This window comes from Kogia breviceps, chromosome 4 (genome assembly GCF_026419965.1).
Source record: "Kogia breviceps isolate mKogBre1 chromosome 4, mKogBre1 haplotype 1, whole genome shotgun sequence".
Taxonomy (NCBI): Eukaryota; Metazoa; Chordata; class Mammalia; order Artiodactyla; family Physeteridae; genus Kogia; species Kogia breviceps.
The window spans coordinates 92976546-92991578 of NC_081313.1; the positions used below are offsets into that span (position 1 = coordinate 92976546).

General features: G+C 36.3%; 1 long non-coding RNA gene across 1 annotated transcript in view; it reads left to right on the top strand.

Annotated features, from left to right (window-relative positions):
- Nucleotides 1-15033, top strand: part of LOC136794168 (uncharacterized) — a 242267-nt gene that overhangs the window by 73982 nt on the left and 153252 nt on the right. The gene's annotated exons all lie outside the window — the stretch shown is intronic.

Below are 15033 nucleotides of genomic sequence, written 5' to 3' on the forward strand. Positions count from 1 at the left end.
TTACTGAAAATTCCCACTACTGAGTCTAATTTATAGTGTCATTGTTACTTAATCAGAATCCAGTGAACTGTGGCCTGGCTAGGAGGTCCTCAGGCAAGGCCCTATTAGAACTCAATAATAAGGTATAATTTTTCCTCACATTTTTAGGAGGTATTGTCACCCTGTAGATGTAAGCGAAGAGCTGACTTCTGTAATGCGAAATAGATGAAACCCTGACACTTGAGTCATTTAATACTGAACTAAAAGAACCCAAGATAATACACCACAGGAAACATTGACAGGAGATGGGGAGGACTTCTCCACCTCTAATTTCTATTATTGAATAAGAGGAAGACAGGGATGCCCATTAAGTATTTCGAATGGCTGTCTCATCTCATGTTTCCTGTTGTAAAATTAAACTTACAGAATGGAAACTCCTTTATACTATTTTCTTTGACTCCTCCGACAGACACACTGAACACATTATAGTGGAAATATTATGGTAATCCTATTTTTTTCCTCTTTTTCTTCTCATTTCCCCCTATTTTTATTTTTCATTTAGCATACAGTGAACTATATTGGTTTTGTAAAAAGGATATAAAATTTATTATAAATTCAAGTAATAAACAAAAGGAAAAGCAACTGGAATCCCTCAAAAGTCCATTCAGAAATAAAATTCTTAATATTTGATGAACCCTGTTCTACAGCTATTTTAATTTATATATTTGGACAGGATAGGTAGAAATAATTTAGAAAACTGAGATCATATAATAAATTCTAATTTAAATAAAATATATTAAATAAAACATATTAAATAAAACTTCTTGACTCTCACTTGAGTTTTGCAAAAAAAGCCACTGAAATTTTTTTTTAAATTGAAGTATAGTTGATTTACAATGTTTTGTTAGTTTCAGGTGTATAAAAAAGTGATTCTGTTATATGTATATTATAATATATAATATATATGTCATATATATTATAATATATTATGTATGTAATATATATTGTAGTCTATATTATATGTGTGTAATATATATTCTATATATGTGTAATATATATTATAATATATAATATAATATATATTCTTTCTCAGAATCTTTTCCCTTATTGGTTATTAAAAGATACTGAGTATAGTTCCCTGTGCTATACAGTAGGTCCTATTGGCTGTTTTATATATAGATGTATGTGTATATGTATGTATATGTTAATCCCAAACTCCTGATTTATCCCTCCCCACCCCACTTTCCCCTTTGGTAACTATAAGTTTGTTTTCTATGGCTGTGAGTCTATTTATTTTAAAAAGACACTGAAATTAAACTGAAGGAATTGATAAAACTCACTAAATTTTTTTTACTGTATAAGATATTTATTAGTAAAGATCCCCCTACAGTTAAAAAAATAGGATTTAAAAAACAAGGTGTACGTGTTGTGAATGTGTGCATGCACGTGTTGTGTGTGATATGTTTGCAAGAGTGCCTGTTTTACAGGTGCATGAGTGTCTGCCTGTGCATGTGTGCACATGTGTGTGCCAGTGTGGAAGTGTATTTCTCTGTGTGTGTGTGTGTGCGTGTGTGTGCATGTGTACAGACGTGTGTTTGTTTGTAAACGTCAATCTTTGGGATTGGAATCCCTAAATTCTTACCTCAACTGAGAATGTCTGTCTTGCAAGAGGAAGTCTTGAATTAAACTTTCTTTACCTTGGAAATTTGGAGACATCACTACACTTTCTTTCTGTTTATTGTTGGGAGAAATCTAGGTATACTCTAATTTTGTTTCACCCTATGTGACTTGCTTTATTGGTGTAAATGTCTATAGATTTTTTTTAATATACTTGAAGTTCAGTAACTTCTTCAATATATGTTTCAGTGTTAATCAGTCTTTTTTCTATCATATAGCATTGCTTATTGAGTTGCAGACTCAAATTTTGCTTCGTTAGAGGAGCAATACTAACATATATTTGATAAGTCAATATTGATTTTGGTAGAGAGTCTTCATCATAGTTTGAAGAAAACTATAGAAAACTTCATCAGGAGTTTTCTTCTACTTCTATATAACTCACAGTTTTTATCCGAAATGAGTAGTGAATTCTATACATTTTCTCTCCTTTACTTTGATGATATGTTCAATTATGTAGACAGATTTCCTAAAGGAGCTGTCTTAACTTCCCTTAAAAAATACTTCTTGGACTGAACCAGGGAGAAATAGAAAATATAAACCAACCAATCACAAGCACTGATATTGAAACTGATTAAAAATCTTCCAACAAACAAAAGCCCAGGAAGAGAGGGTTTCACAGGAGAATTCTATCAGACATTTAGAGAAGAGCTAACACCTATCCTTCTCAACCTCTTCCAAAATATAGCAGAGGGAGGAACACTCCAAACTCATTCTATGAAGCCACCATCACCCTGATACCAAAACCAGACAAAGATGTCAAAAAAAAAGAAAATTAAAGGCCAATATCACTGATGAACATAGATGCAAAAATCCTCAACAAAATGCTAGCAAACAGAATCCAACAGCACATGAAAAGGATTATAAACCATGATCAAGTGGGGTTTACCCCAGGAATGCAAGGATTCTTCAATATACACAAATCAATCAATGTTATATACCATATTAAAAAATAGAAGGATAAAAACAATACGATCATCTCAGTAGATGCAGAACAAGCTTCCAACAAAATTCAACACCCATTTATGATAAAAACTCTCCAGAAAGTGGACAAAGAGAGAAACTACTTCAAATGATAAAAGCCACATATGACAAATCCACAGCCAACATCATTCTCAATGATGAAAAACTGAAAGCATTTCCTCTAAGATCCAGGAACAAGAGAAGTGTACCCACTCTCACCACTATTATTCAACATAGTTTTGGAAGTTTTAGCCACAGCAATCAGAGAAGCAAAAGAAATAAAATAATCCAAATTGGAAAAGAAGAACTAAAACTGTCACTGTTTGCAGATTACATGATACTACTATACACAGAGTATCCTAAAGAAGCCAACAGAAAGCTACTAAAGCTAATTGATGAATTTGGTAAACTAGCAGGATACAAAATTAATGCACAGAAATCTCTTGCATTCCTATACACTAACAACAAAAAACCAGAAAGGGAAATCAAGGAAACACTCCCATTTACCATTGCAACAAAAAGAATAAAATACCTAGGAATAAACTTATCTAAGGAGCCAAAAGACATATATACAGAAAACAATAAGATACTGATGAAAGAAATTAAAGATGGTACAAACAGATGGAAAGATATACCATGTTCTTGGATTGGAAGAATCAACATTGTGAAAATGACTATACTACCCAAAGCAATCTACAGATACAATGCAATCCCTATCAAATTACCAATGGCATTTTTCGAAAAACTAGAACAAAAAATTTACGATTTGTATGGAAAGAGAAAAGACCCTGAATAGCCAAAGCAATCTTGAGAAAGAAAAATGGAGCTGGAGGAAGCAGACTTCTTGACTTCAAACTTTTCTATAAAGCTATAGTAATCAAGACAGTATGGTCCTGGCACAAAAACAGAAATATAGATCAGTGGAACAAATGGAAAGCCCAGACATAAATCCACGCACATATGGTCACTTTATCTTTGACAAAGGAGGCAAGAGTATACAATGGAGAAAAGACAGCCTCTTCAGAAGTGGAGCTGGGAAAACAGGAAAGCTACATGTAAAAGAAAGAAATTAGAACACTCCGTAACACCATACCCCAAAGTAAGCTCAAAATAGATTAAAGACATAAATATAAGGCCAGACACTATAAAACTTTTAGAGGAAAACATAGGAAGAACACACTTTGACATAAATTACAGCAAGATCTTTTTATGACCCACCTCCTAGAATAATGGAAGTAAAATAAAAAATAAACAAATGAGACCTAATGAAACTTAAAAGCTTTGCCCAGCAAAGAAAACTATAAACAAGATCAAAAGACAAGCCTCAGAATGGGAGAAGATATTTGCAAACAAAGCAACAGACAAAGAATTAATCTCCAAAATATACAAGCAGCTCATGCAGCTCAATATCAAAAAAATAAACGACCCAATCCAAAAATGGGTGGAAGACCTAAATAGACATTTCTCGAAAGAAGACATACTGATCGCCAATAAACATATGAAAAGATGCTCAACATCACTAATCATTAGAGAAATGCAAATCAAAACCACAGTGAGGGGTAGGACGTTCAAGACGGCGGAGGAATAAGACATGGAGATCACCTTCCTCCCACAAATACATCAAAAATATATCTACATGTGGAACAGATCCTACAGAACACCAGTTGAACACTGGCTGAAGACCTCAGACTTCCCAAAAGGGTCTTGGTCCTCTGGCTGGCTGTCAGGCCTGAGCCTCTGAGGTGGGAGAGCAGAGTTCAAGATATTGGACCACCAGAGACCTCCCAGCCCCACGTAATATCAATTGGAGAGCTCTCCCAGAGATCTGCATCTCAATGTTAAGACCCAGCTCCACTCAATGACCAGCAAAGTCCAATGCTGGACACCCCATGAGAAACAACTAGCAAGGCAGGAACACAACCCCACCCATTAGCAGAGAGGCTGCCTAAAATCACAATAAGTTCACAGACACCCCAAAACACATCACTGGATGTGGTACTGCCCCCCAGAAAGAAAAGATCCAGCCTCATCCACCAGAACACAGGCACCAGTCCCCTACACCAGGAAGCCTACACAGCCCACTGAACAAACCTTACCCACTGTGGGAAGACACCAAAAACAACGGGAACTATAAATCTACAGCCTGTGAAAAGGAGAGCCCAAACACAGTAAGTTAAGCAAAATGAGAAGACAGAGAAATAAGCAGCAGATGAAGGAGCAAGGTAAAAACCCACCAGACGAGACAAATGAAGAGGAATTAGGCAATTTACCTGAAAAATAATTCAGAGTAATGATAGTAAAGATGATCCAAAATCTTGGAAATAGAATGGAGAAAATACAAGAAACTTTTAATAAGGACCTAGGAGAAATAAAGAGCAAACAAACAATGATGAACAACACAATAAATGAAATTAAAAGTTCCCTAGAAGGAATCAACAGCAGAATAACTGAGGCAGAAGAATGGATAAGTGACCTGGAAGATAATGTAGTGGAAATAACTACTGCAGAGCAGAATAAAGAAGTAAGAATGAAAAGAATTGCAGACAATCTCAGAGACCTCTGGGACAAGATTAAATGACCAAAATTCGAATAATAGGGGTCCCAGAAGAAGAAGAGAAAAAGAAAATGACCGAGAAAATATTTAAAGAGATTATAGTTGAAAACTTCACTAATATGGGAAAGGAAATAGTCAATCAAGTCCAGGAAGTGCAGAGAGTCCCATACAGGATAAATCCAAGGAGAAACACACCAAGATACATATTAATCCAACAATCAAAAATTAAATACAAAGAAAAAATATTAAAAGCAACAAGGGAAATCAACAAATAACATACAAGGGAATCCCCATAAAGTTAACATCTGACCTTTCAGCAGAAATTCTGCTAGCCGCAAGGAAGTAGTAGGACATATTTAAAGTGATGAAAGGGAAAAACCTACAACCAAGGTTACTGTACCCATCAAGGATCTCATTCAGATTCAATGGAGAAATTAAAACCGTTACAGACAAGCAAAAGCTAAGAGAATTCAGCACCACCAAAGCAGCTTTACAACAAATGTTAAAGGAACTACTCCAGGCAGGAAACACAAGAGAAGGAAAAAACCTACAATAACAAACCCAAAACAATTAAGAAAATGGTAATAGGAACATACGTATCGATAATTACCTTAAATGTAAATGGATTCAACATTCCAACCAAATGACATAGACTGGCTGAATGGATACAAAAACAAGACCTGTATACATTGCTGTCTACAGGAGACCCACTTCAGACCTAGGGACACATTCAGACTGAAAGTGAGGGGATGAAAAAAGATATTCCATGCAAATGGAAATCAAAAGAGAGCTGGAATAGCAATTCTTGTATCAGACAAAATAGACTTTAAAATAAAGACTATTACAAGAGACAAAGAAGGACACTATGTAATGATCAAGGGGTCAATCTAAGAAGAAGATATACCAATTATAAATATTTATACACCCAGCATAGGAGCACTTCAATACATAAGGCAAGTGCTAACAGCCATAAAATGGGAAATTGACAGTAACACAATCATAGTAGGGGACTTTAACACCCCACTTTCACCAATGGACAGATCATCCAAAATGAAAATAAATAAGGAAACACAAGCTTTCAATGATACATTAAACAAGATGGACTTAATTGATATTTATAGGACATTCCTTCAACAAACAATAGAATACACTTTCTTCTCAAGTGCTTATGGAACTTTCTCCCAGATAGATCACATCTTGGGTCAGAAATCAAGCCTTGGTTAATTTGAGAAAATTGAAATCATATCAAGTATCTTTTCTGACCACAATGCTATGGGACTAGATGTCAATTACAGGAAAATATCTGTAAAGAATACAAACACATGGAGGCTAAACAATACACTACTAAATTACCAAGAGATCACTAAAGAAATCAAAGAGAAAATTAAAAAATACCTGACACAAATGACAATGAAAACACAACAACCCAACACCTTTGGGATACAGCAAAAGCAGTTCTAAGAGGGAAGTTTATAATGATACGATCCTATCTCAAGAAACCAGAAACATCTCAAATAAACAACCTAACCTTACACTTAAGCAATTAGAGAAACCAGAACAAAAAACCCCCAAGGTTAGCAGAAGGAAAGAAATCATAAAGATCAGATCAGAAATAAATGAAAAAGAAATGAAGGAAACAATAGCAGAGATCAATAAAACTAAAAGCTGGTTCTTTGAGAAGATAAACTAAATTGATAAATCATTAGCCAGACTCATCAAGAAAAAAAGGGAGAAGACTCAAATCAATAGAATTAGAAATGAAAAGAGAGAAGTAACAACTGACACTGGAGAAATACAAAGGATCATGAGAGATTACTACAAGGAATTCTATGCCAATAAAATGGACCACCTGGGAGAAATGGACAAATGCTTAGAAAAGCACAACTTCCAAGAGTGAACCAGGAAGTATTAGAAAATATAAACCAACCAATCACAAGCACTGAAATTGAAACTGTGATTAAAAATCTTCCAGCAAACAAAAGCCCAGGACCAGATGGCTTCCCAGGCGAATTCTGTCAAGCATTTTGAGAAGAGCTAACACCTATCTTTCTCAAACTCTTCCAAAATATGGCAGAGGGAGGAACACTACCAAACTCATTCTACAAGGCCACCATCATGCTGATACCAAAACCAGACAAACATGTTGCAAAAAAAGAAAGCTACAGGCCAATATCACTGATGAACATAGATGCAAAAATCCTCAACAAAATACTAGCAAACAGAATCCAACAGCACATTGAAAGGATTATACACCATGATCAAGTGGGGTTTACCCCAGGAATACAAGGTTTCTTCAATATATGCAAATCAATCAATGTGATACACCATGTTAACCATTTGAAGGATAAAAACCATATGATCATCTCAATAGATGCAGAAAAATTTCCGACAGAATTCAACACCCATATATGATAAAAACCCTCCAGAAAGTTGGCACAGAGGGAACTTACGTCAACATAATAAAGGCCATATATGACAGACCCCCAACCAACATCATTCTCAATGGTGAAAAACTGAAACCATTTCCACCCACTCTCACCACTTTTATTCAACATAGTTTTGGAAGTTTTAGCCACAGCAATCAGAGAAGCAAAAGAAATAAAAGGAATCCAAATTGGAAGAGAAGAAGTAAAGCTGTCACTGTTTCAAGATGACATGATACTATACATAGATAATCCTAAAGATGCTAACTGAAAACTACTAAAGCTAATTGATGAATTTGGTAAACTAGCAGGATACAAAATTAATGCACAGAAATCTCTTGCATTCCTATACACTAATGATGAAAAATCTGAAAGAGAAATTAAGGAAACATTCACATTTACCTTTGCAACAAAAAGAATAAAATACCTAGGAATAAACCTACCTAAGGAGACAAAAAACCTATATGCAGAAAACCATAAGACACTGATGAAAGAAATTAAAGATGATACAAAGAGATGGAGAGATATACCTTGGATTGGAAGAATCAACATTGTGTTCTTGGATTGGAAGAATCAACATTGTGAAAATGACTATACTACCCAAAGCAATCTATAGTTTCAGTGCAATCCCTATCAAACTACCAATGGCTTTTTTCACAGAACTAGAACAAAACATTTCACAATTTGTAAGGAAACGCAAAAGACCCCAAATAGCCAAAGCAATCTTGAGAAAGAAAAATGGAGCTGGAAGAAGCAGGTTCCCTAACTTCAGACTACACCACAAAGCTACAGTAATCAAGACAGTATGGTCCTGGAACAAAAACAAAAATATAGATCAGTGGAACAGAATAGAAAGTCCACATTTAAACCCATGCACATATGGTCACCTTATCTTTGTTAAAGGAAGCAAGAATATACAATGGAGAAAAGACAGTCTGTTCGATAAGTGCTCCTGGAAAAACTGGACAGCTACATGTAAAAGAATGAAATTAAAACACTCCCTAACACCATACACAAAAATAAAGTCAAAATGGATTAGAGACCTAAATGTAAGGCCAGGCACTATAAAACTCTTAGAGGAAAACTTAGGCAGAACACTCTATGACATAAATCACAGCAAGATCCTCTTTGACCCACCTCATAGAGAAATGGAAATAAAAACCAAAATAAACAAATGGGACCTAGTGAAACCTAAAAGCTTTTTGCCCAGCAAAGGAAACCATAAACAAGATGAAAAGATAGTCCTTAGAATGGGACAGAATATTTGCCAACGAAGCAATGGACAAAGGATGAATCCCCAAAATATACAAGCAGCTCATGCAGCTCAATATCAAAAAAAAGAAACAACCCCAAACAAAAATGGGCAGAAGACCTAAATAGACATTTCTCCAAGGAATATTTACAGATTGCCAACAAACGCGTGAAAGTATGCTCAACATCAGTAATCATTAGAGAAGTGCAAATCAAAATTATAATGAGGTATCACCTTACACTGGTCAGAATGACCATCATCAAAAAATCTATAAACAATAAATGCTAGAGAGGGTGTGGAGAAAAGGGAACCGTCTTGCAGTGTTGGTGGGAATGTAAATTGATACAGCCACTATGGAGTTTCCTTACAAAACTAAAAATAGAACTATATATGACCCAGCAATCCCACATCTGGGCATATGCCCTGAGAAAACCATAATTCAAAAAGATACATGTACCGCAATGTTCCTTGCAGCACTGTTTATAATTGTCAGCAACCTAAATATCCATCAACAGGTGAATGGCTAAAGAAAATGTGACATATATACAATGGAATATTACTCAGCCATAAAAAGGAACAAAACTGAGTTATTTTTAGTGAGGTGGATGGACCTAGATTCTGTCATACAGAGTGAAGTAAGTCAGAAAGAGAAAAACAAATACTGAATGCAGCACATATATGGAATCTAAAAAAATGGTACTGATGAACCTAGTGGCTGGGCAGGAATAAAGACGCAGATGTAAAGAATGGACTTGAGGACATGGGGGTATGGCAGGGGAATCTCGGATGAAGTGAGAGTAGCATTGACATATATACACTACCAAATGTAAAACAGAAGGCTAGTGGAAAGCTGCTGCATAGCACAGGGCCATCAACTCGACGCTTTGTGACGACCTAGAGGAGTGGGATAGGAAGGATGGGAGGGAGGCCCAAGAGCGAGGGGATATGGGGATATATGTATACTTATAGCTGATTCACTTTGTTATACAACAGAAACTAACACAGCATTGTAAAGCAATTATACTCCAATAAAGATATATTTGAAAAAAATCTTCTTGGTCATGGTGTATTATTTTTTTCGATATACTGCTGTGTTTAATTTGCCAATTTTTTTTGAATTTTTCTATCTATATTCATGAATGGAATTTGCATACTTTAATACTGCTGTTAAGGTAACATTAACTTTATAAATAACTGTTCTTTTATTTCTGTTGTCTGAAACGGTTTAGTTACTATAGGGCTAGGGACTATCTATTTTATATTAACTTGCCTGTAAAGCCCATCCATTAAAATGTCTGGGGAAAGTGGTTTTTTGAAATGGCAGATTTTTTAAACTGCTTTTGCAATATGTTTTACTATGTTTATTGGTACCTCCAAATTTTCTACTTTGTCTTGGACCAATTTTAACATCTTTTATTTTGCTAGAAAACCATCCATTTCCTCTTGTTTTTCAGAAATGTTGATATGGAATTGCATATGATATTCTCTACAGTCTTTTGATCTCTTCTATACTTTATATAATTGTTTTTACATCTAATATTGTTAATTTTTGTTTTCTCTCTTCTCCAGGAGTTGATCAATTTAAATTTTTTAGAAGCAGCTTTTGTTTTATTCATTTTTCCTTTTTATTATTTGTATTTTCTCTTTCATTACATTTAGCGCTTAAAAACTTTATTAATTTCCTCCTATCTATGTAATACGTTTTTGTTTATTTTATTGATCTATTTCCAATATATTATTTTGCATACTTAAATTATACTTACTATTTCTTTTATTTTTTCCTATATATTCTAATTGCTGGCTTGATTAATGAACACAAGGTCTGCTTCTGTTGGATATGGTTTATATGTTGCTTATCCTTTACTATTCTAACTTTTTTCTTCCATTTCTTTCTCAAATTCTGCCTGTTTAACTTTCATCCATTCATGATAACTCGTAATTTCTTCTTTGAACCATTGAATCTATTGTTTGAGCTCTTTTAAAATTATTAGCTTCCTGTAATTTTTTTCAGACTATAAATCACTCTTACTCTGAACACTTTCTGTGATTCTTTTTGGTGATTCCCCTTTGAAATGTGTTCTCTATTTGCCTGTTGCTTCTATTTTTTTCTACCTCCCTCTTTTTTTTTTTTGGCAGATTTTTGATGTATATGTTCCAGTTGGTTCCTTTCTGAATCTTCACTCATCTGGGATTTTGCCTGGCCACCTGTATAGAGTGTGGGGAGGGAGTGGGTTGGTGGAAAAGAGGAAGAAGAATGATCATGATCGTCCTAAACGTCTACTTTGTTTTTCTGTCTTAAATCTCTTCTGTTAAATCTGTTAGTTCCTTTTCCTGATGAGTCCTTTAGGTAATAGACTTCCTGAATTTTGATTTAGCAGCTCCTAACTCCTGCCCCTCCTTCCCTCAGCTTTACCAGTGGGAGCTTCCTTGGCTTTGATGCTACATCATGGGCAGCAGGAATGCCTGGCAACATGGTTCCTCCTACACCTCCCCTGCTTTTCTGCATTGTTGAGATGAGTCTCTATAGCAACACTCTCAGTTGCTCCAGGATACTGTGCATGTCCCTACATCTTAGCAGTTAATCACAGGATCAGTAGCAACATATCTGACGGCTGTAAACTTTTTTTATTTTAATGTGTTGGGACTTCGTTTGTGTGCATGGGCTTTCTCTAGTTGCGGTGAGTGGAGGCTACTCTTCATCGTGGTGCACGGGCCTCTCACTGTCGTGGCCTCCCTAGTTGCAGAGCACAGGCTCCAGATGCTCAGGCTCAGTAGTTGTGGTGCACGGGCTTAGTGCTCCGCGGCATTTGGGATCTTCCCAGACCAGGGCTCGAACCCGTGTCCCCTGCATTGGCAGGCAGATTTTCAACCACTGCGCCACCAGGGAAGCCCTGGCTGTAAACTTTTGAGGAAATCTGTATCCTGCCCAAGGCGTGGGGCGGGAGCTCTGTTCACCCCTTTGTCTTAATTCAAACTTCACCGAATTTGTCTGGAAGGCCTCATAGTTTATTGTTAGTGGTTCTGCTTCTTTCCCACTGAATCTTAGAGAGAGCAATGGAGAAAGAAGCTGAATGGACTTTCACTGCTGCATTTCCTTTTTAGAGGAAGTGCTGAAGAGAAAGGAACCAGTGAGAAGGAAGGAAAGAAGCTTGGAAAATCTGCTAACGAGCCCAACTGTCCTAGGCTTACTGAGAAATCTGCATTCACTTCAGAATTGAGAGGCGAGGCAGACCTTCATACTCGGAGAAAATGACTTACTGAGATTGATTTTGTTATTCAGCTAAGATGCTTCATATGATCAAAGTTGTGTTTATTCATCTATGGCATTGAACTTGACTGTTTCTGTTAGTGGAGATTTAGTGGGTGATTTGTGTGCTCTGTTTCACCACTAATAACTAGAAGCCCATATCTGTTTCTAGAGAAGACAAATTGAATTCTTCAACTGAGCAGCCTCGAGTAGATGCCAAGTGACAAGTGGAGTGAACACATCACTGAACCCTGAGGTCAAGTGGGAGAGGTTGTTTCTTGGTTCCAAATCCACCTGTCTATACTCACTTTGTAATGCTGGGGCTTGGACTCCGCAAAACAGCTTTCTCTTTTGTGTGCTGGCCTTTAGTGAGGCCCACCTGTATGAGGCACTAGAGAGTGACTAGAAGGCTGGAGGGAGAAGAGGCACACTCTGTCCAGTTTGCTCCCTGCTCCTGCCAGCAATGCCCCTTCATCCTGGCAGTGCATTTGGTTCAAGTCTCCAGCTTTTATTTCCACATCCTAAGAACCAGCCTTATCATGTCTTCTTGAATGTAGTAGAGCAGCCAGGCAGCACCCCCTCCTCAGAGGTCTGAGTAAACTTGACATTGTGCATTCACAGGACATATGTATTTTAAGCAAAGTTTATCGTTGTTTAAGCAATGTAAGTCAAAGGTCAATGATTTATCTTACATAGTCATGCATAGGGAACTCTAAGATGGAGAGTATTAAATTAGTAAATATTAAGGGAGAAAGGGGAGAAGGGTTGTAGGATTCTGTATCAAAATTCCTCCCTTTGGATGCTCTTCAGCTGGTTGTGGTACAAACACAATGAACAAAAGCTCTATGTATATACATATATATATACACATATATATATTTTGCGGATAGCTACTAACAATTGAATTGCTGGATTTCTAGACTTATATTTGATTATACTCTGAAACAAATGAAACATTACAGCTGAAGGTGAGTACAGCATGTAGAATGAGAGGAAAAGGATCTAGATTCGGAAACAAAATTCTTACGTACTAAAAATACGAAAAGCCTCAGTGATTTCACAGGTTGACGCCCATGTATGAAAGACTTGACTAAGACTCTAGGGTCCTAGATCAGGGACTGCACACGCTCCCTGGGAAGCACCTGGGTAGCAAAGCTCACCACTTCATGGTGGGACTGGCCATCCTGTGACCCACATCCATGATGCCAGTGAGAGAGAAATTGAGGCATGAGAGCCCAAGGGTCTTATATGCCTGGGAGTTTAATGTTATTATTGTTACCTTTAAAAACATATTTTAAGCATTATCCTTTGTAAATTAATTCTTTTTTTTTCAACTTTCAACGTATGTGAATACTGCAGTTTCACAAACCTAGAATTTGCTACGTGCTTTTCTCTAATTGGGATATACAGCCTTTTTTTTTTTAAAAAAAAAACAGTGAAGTTTGTCAGATGCTAGTTTAAGGTTTTCACATAATTGGTGCACCTCTTCCTTCAGTATCTATATTGCTGTTGTGTTGTAACCTGGAAATTCTTCAGTCCTGTACATATACAGATGCAGACACAAATACACATATATATTTATTTAATGGCCATTTAATGACTTTTCCAATTGCCTTCCTTTGTTAATACATTGTTATTATTTAACTTTCCTACAGGATGTATTGTTTACATAATCCTTTAAAATAATTTCAATTTTACTTCTTTGTAATTTCCACTTTGGTGGAAGTGATTTAGAAAATGTTCACTTTTGCAAAAAGCATCCAGATTCAATCTGTGCTGATACAGAAAGGGGACTGGTCTGTGTTATTTTCCTGGATCAACTTGTGGAGTACAGACAAACTACATTCATCTGGCAAACCAGATTATTTGTGTGGCTTATTCAATGATGTCAACGTATTGGAGAATTTCTGTGTCCCGCTCCATTTCAGAGCTGGGGGAGCTGATATCTCTGTTTCTGTATATTGACTCAGGTCATGTGATTACATTTGAAATTTCTGGAAGATATAGTTTGAATAATCTCTGCTTGTGGAGAATGTCTTGCTTATATGAACTTCTTGCTTCATTATTGCAACAAATGTGGTCAGTCACTATCATGTGCCAGGTACTGTGAGGCTCTGGCAGCAGTGAAACACTGAAAATAAGATCTTGTGCTCATGGAAACTAGCATTCTAGTGGAGAAAGACAGACAACAAAGTTGTGAAAAGCATACTAAAAAGATTAATGAAATTGTAAAAAGTGCTCAGAAGGAAAAGAAATAGGCTCATGTGAAAATAACTCATGTGTGGGTGAGAAGTGGGCTAGGGAAGTCTCTTTAAAAGAGGTGGCGCTTGAGCTGAGGCCTGAGAATAAGAAAGAGTCAGTCATGCTGCAAAGCCTTAAGGAAGAGTGCTCCAGTGTAGGCTGAAAAAAGGGTGAGTGCTAAGGCACTTAAGCAAGAAAGAGCTTGGGATGCTTGAATGACAGAAAGGAGGTTAGGGATAGGGAGCCAGGAGGAGCATGGAAAATAACAACCATCATGGAGGGACTTCTTTTATTATTATTATTATTTTTTTTTACTTGATATGAATATTTTATTGAGTGAGAGAGAAACTGTTTGCAAACAGGAATCCTTAAAACTTGAAATATTGAAACTGGTAAGAAGCTCAGAGACATGATGTCACAAGATGGCTTATAAAGTGAAAATGAGGAAGCTGTTTAATCTTTACAATGATTGCTTATTGCGGGGGAGGGGTGTCCAGACAGCAGGGGATAAGTTAAAACTGATTTTCTTGTACCATTTTAGAAAGATGACTTAGATTTAATTTATGACTATCAGAGGCATTTACAAGAAATAACTGCTTACATGGCTTAACTGATTTTGTATACTCAGGGGATCTTCAAGCTTCGTCTCCATTTTATTTTATTTTAATAATTATAACCCATTTACTATCTCAAATATTGA